This window comes from Sminthopsis crassicaudata, chromosome 4 (assembly GCF_048593235.1).
Source record: "Sminthopsis crassicaudata isolate SCR6 chromosome 4, ASM4859323v1, whole genome shotgun sequence".
NCBI lineage: Eukaryota > Metazoa > Chordata > Mammalia > Dasyuromorphia > Dasyuridae > Sminthopsis > Sminthopsis crassicaudata.
In genome coordinates this window covers 151,942,361-151,952,494 of record NC_133620.1, presented here as the reverse complement: position 1 = coordinate 151,952,494, position 10,134 = coordinate 151,942,361, and the positions used below count along the sequence as shown (strand labels likewise).

At 33.9% G+C, this 10,134-nt stretch overlaps 1 protein-coding gene across 9 annotated transcripts in view; it reads right to left on the bottom strand.

Moving 5' to 3' along the window:
- Nucleotides 1-10,134, bottom strand: part of HIVEP2 (HIVEP zinc finger 2) — a 265,730-nt gene that overhangs the window by 160,047 nt on the left and 95,549 nt on the right. The window lies entirely within an intron of this gene.

Genomic DNA, 10,134 nt, shown 5'->3' with positions numbered 1-10,134 from the left:
GGTTCTGCACACATATATTGTATCTAGGATATACTATAACATATTTAACATGTATGGGACTGCCTGACATCTAGGGGAGGGGGTGGGGGGAAGGAGGGGAAAATTCAGAACAGAAGTGAGTGCAAGGGATAATGTTGTAAAAAAAAATTACCCATGCATATGTACTGTCAAAAAAAAGTTATAATTATAAAATTAATTTAAACAAAGAATAGGAGATAGAATAACTATGAAAGGAAAAAAAAAACAAAATATGTATTGGTCAACCTGCTATCTGGGGGAGGGGGTGGGAGGAATGAGGGGAAAAGTTGGAACAAAAGGTTTTGCAATTGTCAATGATGAAAAATTGCCCATGCACATATCTTGTAAATAAAAAGCTATAATGATAATAAAAAAAAAGGTCATCAAGAAAATTTCTGTTCTGAAAGCCTCTATATACCTAACTTAACCCCAGATAAATTGTTGCATATTCTGATTTTGATGATCTTGTACAGGAGACTACAAAATTCTGATTCCCCATACTGGGAACATATCTTTCAACTTAGGCCAGTTTTCCTCTCATTTATACAAACTGAGCTCCCCATCCTCTTCCAGAGGTTTACTACATAAATGCCAAACTCAGGGCAGATACCTAATTGGCATAGTTCAGTGCATTTCAGAATTCATGAGGTCAAGAAATTCACCAGCCTCATCCTCCCCAGTATCTGGGTTTACAAGAATGTGCAATAAAACCTGGCCATATTCTAGGAACATACTAATCTTTCCAACATCTTCAACTATGCTGAAATCAATTGATTCATATTTTAAATATCACACTGAACTAATGTTATTTGTAATACGACCACCTGATTTTAAATATTTTAAAGTCATCCTTCAGGCTTATTTCTACCAAAAAAACATATAACCAATTATAAAACAAAATGTCTTTTGCCCAAACAATGCCAAGTAAGGTTATTTATGTTTTCTAACTGAAAAGTCATTTTGGTGTTGTAAAAACCTGGCCTCAGTATTCACAAGCCTAAATAAACCAAATTCTTGAGGCTTCTTTTCATTGTTTTTAAGCTTTTGTCACAAAAAATGATCAAACCATTAAGAAAGCGAGTAAGGATATCATTGAAGACAAAAAAGATTGTATAAAGAAGATATCAATATAAATAAAAATTTTAAATCCAAATAATTCTAGTCCCTCTTGACCATTCTTACAGATTTTACCTTCCAGTGGTATGCTCAATTCTTTTTTATAAATATTCCCCAAACTCTACACATTTAATCCAGGTCAATTCAACAAGAATTTATTAAGCATCTATTTATTATGTGTTAGTTCTTAGATATTAAGACAAAATACTTAGTATCAAATCAAGATCATTTTTTTTAAATTATCTAAAGTTTTGAATTCATATAGCCTTGTTTGGTAGATAAAATTCATTAAATGTACACAACCACTGATTCTTAGAGGACTTTGTAATCTAAAACAAATTAGAATAACACTGAGTTTCAGAATAAGAATGTCTAATAGTTGGACACACAATTGCTAGATGAAGATAAAAATGATTAATCTATGAATCAACAAGTATTACTAAGTATAATATAACAATTCTCAAAAAATTATAAGCCATTTATAAAACTATTTAAGATTTCTATAAATCACTACAAGAGAAAATCAGTTCAAATGATTATGAGGTTCTACTTCACACCCAGCAACGTGGCAGAGACTGCAAAAAATGAGAATAGTTAATATTGGAGGGGCTGTGAAAAAACAGACACTGATACACTACTAGTATAACTGTGTAGTGGTCCGATTATCCTACAAGATAATTGGGAATTAAGACAGTGACTAAAATGCTCATATCCTTTGACTTAGAACACTCACTATTAATCATATACCCAAAGGAGATCAAAGACAAAAGGTCTCCATATTAAGCAAAATGTTTACAGCTTCATTTGTCGAATTAGTGAAGGATTGGAAAGAAAATAGATGCCAATCAATGTTCTACTCAGTGCTGACATCAAACAAAATGTAAAACAGGAAAATATCTAAGTTAGAGGAAGATACCAAAAGAAGAATTACCTATAAAGATTAAATTATCTGTTTACTAAGATTTCTATTTGTTAATACCAAGTCATCAGTTTATCCCCTTATTTTAATCTTCATCTTTTACTGCCCTCCCTGACACATTCCATCTTCCCTTGGTGACTTCCAACCTGGGATTCACTTTTTTGTAGTTGTTCCTTCCCTTTTCCTTGACCTCATTTTTAGTGAATCCAATATCTAGACTTATAACCCATCTACCAAGTGACATTATTTTGCTTCAACCTCATCTTCAGTGACATGTCAGTCACTCACATGTCAACCACATCTTGAACCTCATTATCACTCAGAATTGCTTTGCTTAAAATACCTTGAATTTAGGATACCTCTAGCCTAATCATAACCATTTTGTCTTCCATTCTCTAATGAAAGTCCCACTATATTCTGCTCTAATCAGACCCCATCTGGAATATTGTATTTAGTTCAAGATAGCACCATCCCCTAATTTTTTTTCACTTCCATCATTCCCTATAACTTTCAAGACGGAATTTTCCTTCCTTGGCAACTACTCCCCAAAGAGTGTTACCTTCCCAGATCATAATGCAAACTCTTTGAGGGCAGGGAGAGGCTACTTTAAAAGATGTGAAAATATATCAGTGTCAAGCCATGCCCACGGATGACCTACCAAAGGCATGTCTATAATCACTTGGCTCAAAGAACCAAGATTCCCATTCAGGTCCTTGGACTCTAAGTCTCCCCACTGTGTTACACTGTTGGTCATCTTAGTTACAGAGATGTGATCTAGGACAAATGGGTAAAAGTTTAGAGTAACAATTATAAGCTTGATATAAGAAAAAACTTTCTATTAATCAGCCAAATAAAGACTAGTCAACATAGATTATTATGTGCTTGCTATGTGCCAGGTATCTGTATTCAATTATATTCTCCAAAGTAGAATGGTTTCATTGGGATGCAATGACTAGACTAGAAAACGTCATTGGAAGGCTAATCACCCACTTGTTGGGTGTACCGTGGAAAATATTCTTTAAGTTCTTTTCAACTCTGTGATTATATGATAGCAATTTTTTTCTAATTTTGAGAAGGAGGGAGAAAGGACAGGGCTAGAGCTGTGATTTCATTGGTACAGGGAACTCCCAAGGAAGAACTTCATCTGTCAATGCACATTAGCATGTTCTATGCAACTTAAGCGTCTTGGAGAGCTGCCTAAAGCACTGAGAAGTTGTGACTGTCTTGAGAACATGTGATCAATATATACGTCCACATGGAACTTGAGCCTTCTTGACTCCGAGACTCTGAAACTATATAACATGCCAGCTTTGATCGTAATTTTTAAGAATGAAATCCTTTTTTATTCTAAATTTCTTTAAAGAGAAGTGCTTGCATAAGATGCTGTTTGTGTGGTTTTGTACCACAGGGGAAATGCAAAGAAAAGTTAAGAAATACCTTGTCACAGTCCTTGAAATAAGTTTTCCAGAGGTCATTCTTATATTTCTATCTAAAGAGTAAAGTCAGTCTTTGTCTATAGCCTATGTTTTGTATAAAGTGAACCGAGGTATTAATTCTACCACTAGTCAGTTTTCATTTGCTGCTGTGAAAACTAATATCCAATCTCAAAAAGTCTTACAGTAGTAAAAATGTTAGACTATGAGTCAGAAGATATATCTAGTCCCAACTCTACAACTTTATAGATCTGTAATCCACAGATCTGAGATATCTGTCTCTCTGCAACTTAGTTTTCTCATCTGTAAAATACTTATCCTACCCACCTCAAGCTATGAGGAGCAAATAATATAATATGTGTGAAAACACTTTGAAAACACTAAAACAAAAATGTATCCCTCCCCATAGGATAGGAAGCAAGCAGTATTAGTTAGGAAGTCAGACCAAAAAAAATGGAAAGAGAAAAAAAAGTGGGAGATAAAATAATAAATGAAGAGATATTTAAATAGTGCAGAAATCAAGAGGAATAATGAGTCCCAAGTTCAATATTTCACTTGTTGTTTGCCAATAGTCCTAGATGTTGTGCTGTCACCTCTAATTCATCACATCTTAATGCCTTTGCTTTACAAACTGACTCCTCATTTCTGTTTACTCAGCAGCAGCAGCAGCAATAACAACAGCATCTCTTTCTAGTACTTTAAGATTTGTAAAAAATTTTACAAATATTATTTGATTCTCACAAGAATGGGCAGGAGATGGTACTATTTCCATTTTACAGAAAAGGAAACTGAGGCAGAGGTTAAGTGATTTGTCCAGGGTCACATATGGTTAGAAATGCCTGAAATTAGATTTAAACTCAAGACTTCCGATACACAGATCCAGCACATCCATCTACTGTGCCACCTTGAGCAGGCTGAGTGTCCTGGATTTGGAAGTTGGAGTTATCTTTGACTTTAGCTCTTCCGCACCTCACATCCTTTAAATTTCCAAATCTGCATTTACAATGTCTTTCTCATCTCTTCTCCATTCTCATTACCTCCAGTCTAATTCAAACCTTTATAATCTATTGCCTGATGTAGTACAGAAGTTTCTTAATTGTCATCTCTCTATCTCTCCTGCTTCCAGCCCTCCCCTCATCCAATACATTGTGCATACTTTATTTAAATATCTGTGGTTGAGACCGGATCATTAAGATCAACAGATCATTAAGGACTTTGACCTCCTGACCATACCTACATTTCTCACATTCCCTCCCACTAATCTCTACTTAGCTACAACCAAAATTCACTCCAATTCACTATTCCCTTACTATGTATTATACTTTGCCAACCTATAATACTTTGTTTCTTCCACTTCAGTTCACTTTTCCCAGTCTCCTCTGGTAACCTAATCCCCCCCATACTTTAATCTAAACTCATATTCTTCCATAAAATTCCCCTTCATTCGCCCAGTTAATAGTGACCTTTTCCTCCTCATAACTACTTTTGAATTTTCTCTATACTACTAGTATATCCCTTACCTGTCGGGTTATAATTATCTGTGAACAAATACCTACTAAATTATAACTCCTAGGGACTATGTAATACGTACATACATACATACATACATACATACATATATATATATATATATATATATATATATATATATATATATATATATATATATATATATATATATATATCTTAAAAAAAAAAAAAAAAAAAAAAAAACTTGCCATGGTATCTTGAATATAGCAGATTCCTAGCAAAAGTTTACTGAAAAAAACTTCTTCTCATAACCTCTAGCATAAATATTGAAACGGTGTTCTGACAAACTTCTAGTCTCTCTCCTCTCCTTTCTTTTTGGGAATTCTTCCAGAAGTGCCTTTCTAAAACAGCATGTACATGGAAAGGAAAAGTGGACCCAGAGTTAGGATACATTAATTAAACCCAATGTGATATCTTTGCAAAATCTCAATTTCTTCCTCTATAAAACAAGGCTAACAATACTTGTACTATCAATTTCATGGAATTCTTGTGAGCAGAGAACTTTGTAACCTTATGGTATAATATAAATGTTGTGATATCACCTCCCTAAACAAAAGCATCCAATGGTTGACCATTGCCTATTTGAATAAAATCTCAAGGAGCCTGGCACTTGAGGCCTTCTATCATTTGTCTTATCTTTCCACCTTTATCTCTCATTCCCTGTATGCACTTTTTGCTCAAGTCAAACTGGATTATTTGCTCACAAATATCTTTCCTGCCTTTCCTTCTCACAATAGAGCTTCTGCCTTCCTCAGTAATTACCCAATTTCTACACATACTTTTAGGCTTATCTCAAACAACCTTTTTTTTATTATTATATATATTTTTATAATTTATAATTTATCCCTTGTATTCATTTTTCCAAATTATCCCCCCCTCCCTCTACTCCCCCCCCCATGACAGGCAATCCCATACATTTTACATGTGTTACAATATAACCTAGATACAATACATATGTGTAAATACCATTTTCTTGTTGCACAATAAGCATTAGATTCCGAAGGTACATATAACCTGGGCAGACAGATATTAGTGCTAACAATTTACATTCACTTCCCAGTATTTCTTCTCTGGGTGTAGCTACCTCTGTCCATCATTGATCAACTGGAAGTGAGTTGGCTCTTCTTTATGTCAAACAACTTTTTTATGAAGCTTTCCCAGCTCCTACTAGATAGTTCTAGTTCCTGTGACTTCTTATAAGACCTTTTATTTCTCATTGAGTTATACTTAATCTAGTGATTTTAAAAAGCTATAGTCCCATCTATGTGATCACTGCTTCAGCTAATGGTAAGAGTAACCCTTTAAAATTCTAGTAATTTGTCTTCAAGAATTGTCAAAGGTGGGACAGCTAAATGGCCCAATAGATAGAGAACTGACCTTGAAGTAAGAGGACTGAGTTCAAATTCAGCCTCAGACACTTAATTCCTCCTACCTGCACTACCTTGGACAAGTCATTTAACTTCAATCATTTCACAAAAGAATTATTAAGGGTGCAAAATGTCTCATTCATGTCTAAATTTAATTATGCTGGTTTATGAGCAACAGAAATACAATCTATGCTCATTTTTAAGTTTTTACATTTTAAGTCAAAGACTGTGATGCCTCTGGCAAAGTCTTTGAGAAACTAGTGTTGCCCCTATACCATGATGAGGCATCAAAGTAGAACTTTGCTGGATGCATTGACTCACAAAATCAGAAAATTTTGGAGCTGAAAGGGGTCTCAGACATCATCTGAGTTAACTTAAGATACAAGAACTCATTCATAGGTAGATTCATGAGAAATTTCTTATTAGTATAATTGCAAAAATTAACATTTTTCATCTCACTTTAGTCCAGAATCACATAAGTTTTGAGCAAATCATTTAAACTCTTCTGACCTCTGTAATTAAAACTATCATAGGATAGCAGAGTTAACTAGATTGAGTCAGACTTAAGCTCCAGTTCTAGTGATGCCATAAACAATGAATACTACTTGAGAATCATTCCATTTCTATGAGTTCACGTTTCTTCACTGATATAATGAGATTGGATTAAATATTTTGAAAGGTCTCTTTCAATTTTAAAATCTTATATTTAATTTTATCTATCTAGAGGTATTTATTTTCTTGCCTAAAGAATTTTCCAGAAATATGTCAAGCAATGCACCCATTGTAGCTCCTTCAATGGATGAAAGGACCAAAATGATTTATCTATAATGGAATGACAATTCTTTTGTTTATCACAAAGTTAAACATTGATTGTCAAGGTTTTCTAGATCAAGGTTTCCATCTCCTTCAAGAAGAATGGCTTTCTTTAAATTTACTGGAAAATCTGAGCTCATAAACTTGTAGCTCCCTAAGTACTCAATATAGTAAGTAACTTACAGATCATGATTATCTCCATAACATCCATTACGTATTTTGTCTGTACACAGTTGATTGTGTGTTATCTCCCTTAGTAGACTATTGAGATCAGGGAAAATTTTCAATCTTTCTTTATGTACTCAGTCCTTAGCACAGAATCTAGTTTAAAAAAAAAAAAAAGTGGTACTTAATAAATGCTTGTCAACAAGCTGGTTGAACAATAGACTATTAATTAATGTTTGTTATGTGAGTGAATGAAAGAATGAATGAACTCTCCTCTCTTGCTTTGGAAGGTTTTATTCTACAAGAGTTTTTCTACACAACAATGACCAAAGGGTGATGTGAGCTTCAATTTCCAAAAAAAATAGTCATCCTTCAGAAGCAAGCTATAAAATGGAGTCAGAATTAAGAAGCAACCCTAATTATCAGTACTTCATTAGTATTAACATAGTGAAATCAGAAATTTTCTAGATGATTTCACACATACAAGGTCAGATTTTGCCTTATAAAATTTATCTTGTGTTCTACTGTTCGAATGCCACTTCCATTAATTAAATATCATTCGGAAAGGAAGGCAATGGAACAACAATTTTTTTCAAAAATTTAATAAGTGATAAACAATATCTGAAAAATCTAGGAATTCCCTAATTTTTGAGAGACTCTTGAGCTATGCAGACAGATCCTTGATAAAGTAGAGGAATTACTTATCAAATAGAATATAGTCAAATTCTCCAGAGGATTTACTCTGAGGACAGGGATCTAGGAAAAGATTTATTTTCTGAAGATTTCCATAGTCTAAATCTTTTCATTTGTAGAGATACTGTCAGTCAGGAGCCAAGCTAATAATAAGATCCATTCTGGAATAAGGTCCTTGTAAGAAAGAAGAGTTAAATAGCCTACTATCTCTTTATATTAGAGAGCTAGCTCCTTTTCTCCCTTACCCTGCTCCTAACAAAAACACTGATCAAAGCATCAAAGTAAATAGCCTACTACTTCCTTATATTAGAGAGCTTGCTCCTTTTCTGCCTTACCCTGCTCCTAACAAAAACACTGATCAAAGCATCAACTACTATGAGGACAATCTCATTCCACCTGCAATTGGACCAAAGTTCAAAGCCTCTGTACTGGATTATCACACTTAAAGAGCCAGCAAAATGTGTATCCATAGAAACCAAATATACAGTGGAGTCCTCTGATGGTGGAGAATATGCTGTGAACAATAAAATTTCACTTCAGACCAAGGTTCCACTATAACCAGATCTGCACATTACAATATCTGACATTGCACCTGTAGGGGTTTTAATGTCTGAATCTTATAAAAAAGATGCACATATAAGGTGAAAGGATAATGTATTCCACTTATACATTTTTTTAATTTAATATGCCAAAAACCCCATGCTAGTTTTGCTAAAAAGAGAACAATTACTGCTTTCCATCGCTATGCAGCCTTGGAATTATTCCCTCCTTCAGTCACCAGTTTATGCCTTCACAATATGTTGCCTAGTCTCACATTGTCCTGTGCAAAACATAGAATAGCCACAATGCACTCAACAGACAAGCCGCTATTTTTCTCTCACACAAGTTATACTAACTTATGGTGTGTGTGTGTATTTATTGAAGAAAATATATCCTTCCTGGAAATTGGCTATGCTGAGGTATTATTTCTCCTTCACAAGAAAAAGAAAAAAAATTAAGGGAAAATTATTATAAATAGTGATAATAATTCCCCTTAGGGATGACGGGGAAAAAATATCAAGGTCAGAACTAACCCAAAATTTAGCTTTCCCACCATGATATCAGTCTTGTGGAAATGAAGTTAGTCACTAATGGCTCCTGGGACATTAAATAAAATAAACATAAACAGTACTTCCAACCAATGTTTAAATGGTTTATTGCAAAAGATATATCATGAGTGATGGATTCAGTAAGCTATAAATGTCCACTCATCAAGCTTTTAGTTTCAACCTTTTGTAAATTTCAAATTATAACCTGCTTACCATGAGTCATTCAGTCATTCAAGACAGAGTTGCAAAAGAAGAAACGAGTTTTCTACCATGGCACTCATCTTTCTCCTTTCTTCAAAAATATGTGTTTTTAAGTTCCATTTGCAACTGAAATGTTAAAACAGGATAATTTCCATAAAAATGTATCTCTCTGCTAGATTGCTAGATTCTGGATACCAAAAAACATGAAAATATCCAGGTTTTATATGTCCATTCCATGGATTTGTAAGGAAGATAAAAATGGCACTTTAATTATCTAATGCTTCCTAAAAATGAGAGAATTTTTAAAGAGAAAACAAGTTTGTTTCAGAGGTCTCTGCAGTGCATCCCAAAGGCTTGGTGACTAGTAAAAAGTTATTGGGGTTCTGTTTTAAGTTGAGTGTATTCTAAGCAGTCATGGAGAGAGGAATACTATATTGGGGGAAAATGTTGGAATAAATAAAAATGGGTACGCTTAATTAATAAAGGCTATTTTATGCAAATGTTTATTCTTGAACTAACAGAAGCCAAAATGTTTTTAAACACTTAAAGGATGCATTTCCATGAATACAAATTATATCTTTGAATATTGTCTAATTATGTGTTTAAACAAAATATTCCCTGAAAAGCCAGCTTGCAGAAACAACTGTCTAACCTCTAAGACCAAAGGTTAATAGTTTGGATCTTATTTCCACAACATCTGCTTATAACTTGCCCTTCTTAAGAAGTATAAGGGCTTATTTTCCCCAAGAAGGAACAGTCATGAACACAGAGAGGAACAAAGAGGTAAGAAG